The following is a 2200-nucleotide window of genomic DNA, read 5'->3' as shown; positions in this document are numbered from 1 at the left end:
AAAACCTACCGCCCTAGTGAGTCACGCGATCCAGCAAGATTCTGCGAGATTTGTTTCTATTTTCATGGACTCTATCCAAGACCACTAACCTAATACACGAGATTGGGCGCCTCTGGGAGGATTATTCATCATATTTTCATCATTTTTTCTGGGAGAGAAGGCAAGGAGTAAGGAAGACTTTCGAAGAACTCGAGAATTCCAAGCATCGCAGCCATCTTCCATCGTCATATTTAGTATTTTATTATTCAGTATTTTATTCTCTTGCATAGATTGTTGATTTCTAGTATGAATTTGGTTGGCTAAACTCTAAATTTGTTGGGATTTGAGGGGATCCTACCCGTACTCGTTGTTTAACATTATTTCTTGACGTTTTTACAAGTGATTTGTTTATGCTATTGTTATTTCTTGTTTCAAGCGAAGCCTAGCTATCTTCCTTTGATTATTGCATGTTGTTAACGATGTCGACAGACTAATTAACAATAGGATCGCATAGTATAAACCACGGACTTACAATTTTAGTAGACATACGGAATTGGGTACGTGTCGATAGTGATAGTTCACCCGGATAAAAGCTAGAGGATTCCATAGAACGTAAGGCGATCTTAAACTGTTAAATAATTGAGGACACTTGATTACTGCATGTTTATGATTAGTACTAATATAGCTCGACAGAGTATATTGATTAGTCTAGGGAATTCCGTCGAATGCACGAGTAAGAGTCGAGGGTAATTATTAAAACACGAGTGGTAGGTGAACTGATAATTCCCAACAAAGTCATCTTTCATTTGATTTAATCCAACTTAATCATTGCATTATTGCATACATTCTCTTTGCGCTTTAATTCTTTTAGTTATTTGATTTACATTAGTTTAATTACCAAACCACTTTATCGTTGCTAAAGAAATTTTAATTGAGAATAAAAAATTATTGTAACGCAGTCCCTGTGGATCGATACTCGTATTCACGTACGTTTATTATAACTTGACTATCGTGCACTTGCGATATTTAAATCGAGCTTTCATATATAAAACAAATTTTGGGACCATTCACTGTGCAAGTTTTGCTCGATCAAGTTTTTGGCGCCGTTGCCGGGGACTGTTGATTCACAATTTTTTATTTTTCATTTAAATTCTTTAGTATTATTTATTTCATTTTTATTTGATACTCTCATTGTGTTGCAGATTTTTCTTGTGGTGCATGCCAAGATCACTTGACGTGGAGCATGAATTTGACCCTGAAATCGAAAGAACTTTCCGCAGACGAAGACAGCAACAAAGACTCAAAGAACAGATGGAAAGACACGAGCAAGAACGTGGAGAGGAACAGCGTGACAATAGACAAGTTGAGATACCACGTCGCATTCCGATGATGGATTATGCACAACCGTCTCTTGATGGAGCACGTCCAAGCATCGTGAGACCAGTCATCCGAGCTAACCAGTTTGAGATCAAGCCAGCTATCATTCAGATGATTCAAAACACTGTTCAATTTGGGGGAAGTGCACTTGACGACCCAAATTCTCATATAGCTGACTTTCTTGAAATTTGTGATACTTTTAAGTTTAATGGCGTATCTGATGATGCTGTTCGTTTGCGTTTATTTCCATTTTCACTAAGAGATAAAGCTAAGTCGTGGTTGAATTGTTTACCTGTAGGGTCTATCACTACATGGGAGGATATGGCAAAGGCATTCCTGACCAAGTACTTTCCTCCGTCGAAGACTATGAAGTTCAGAGCCGACATTACTACTTTTGCTCAACATGAGCTTGAGTCACTTTACGAGGCATGGGAGCGCTATAAGGACTTGTTGAGGAGATGTCCCCACCACGAGCTACCTCTCGGGTTAGTTGTTCAAACTTTCTACTACGGTCTGCTTACTTCTAACCGTACTATGATAGATGCTGCTGCCTGTGGTAACTTACTGAGGAAGACGGCTGAGGAAGGATATGAGTTATTAGAGGAGATGGCTGCTAGTAGCTATCAGCCTCAGTCTGATAGACAGAGACGAGGTGCTGGGGTTAATCAAGTTACTGATTTGTCTGCGGTGTCAGCACAGTTAGAGGCTTTGAACAGAAAGATTGATGGGATGAGTGCGAGTGGATCGGCTATGCGTCTGCAAGAAATTTTCTGTGATAAGTGTGGAGGTGAGCATGACGTGCAGGATTGCCAAGATGGAAATCCATTCTATGTGCCTGAAGGAG

General features: G+C 39.6%; 1 non-coding gene across 1 annotated transcript; it reads right to left on the bottom strand.

The window, feature by feature from the left end:
* Window positions 1–1725: 1725 nt before the first annotated feature.
* LOC140840323 (small nucleolar RNA R71) lies at window positions 1726–1832 on the bottom strand. Its single transcript, XR_012119909.1, has one exon. It is a non-coding gene; the product is annotated as a small nucleolar RNA R71 (small nucleolar RNA).
* Window positions 1833–2200: the final 368 nt, after the last annotated feature.

The sequence above is a fragment of the Primulina eburnea genome, chromosome 8, assembly GCF_022965805.1.
Source record: "Primulina eburnea isolate SZY01 chromosome 8, ASM2296580v1, whole genome shotgun sequence".
In the NCBI taxonomy this organism is placed as follows: Eukaryota; Viridiplantae; Streptophyta; class Magnoliopsida; order Lamiales; family Gesneriaceae; genus Primulina; species Primulina eburnea.
Note: the sequence above shows the minus strand (reverse complement) of the source record. Positions and strands in the feature narration are given on the sequence as shown.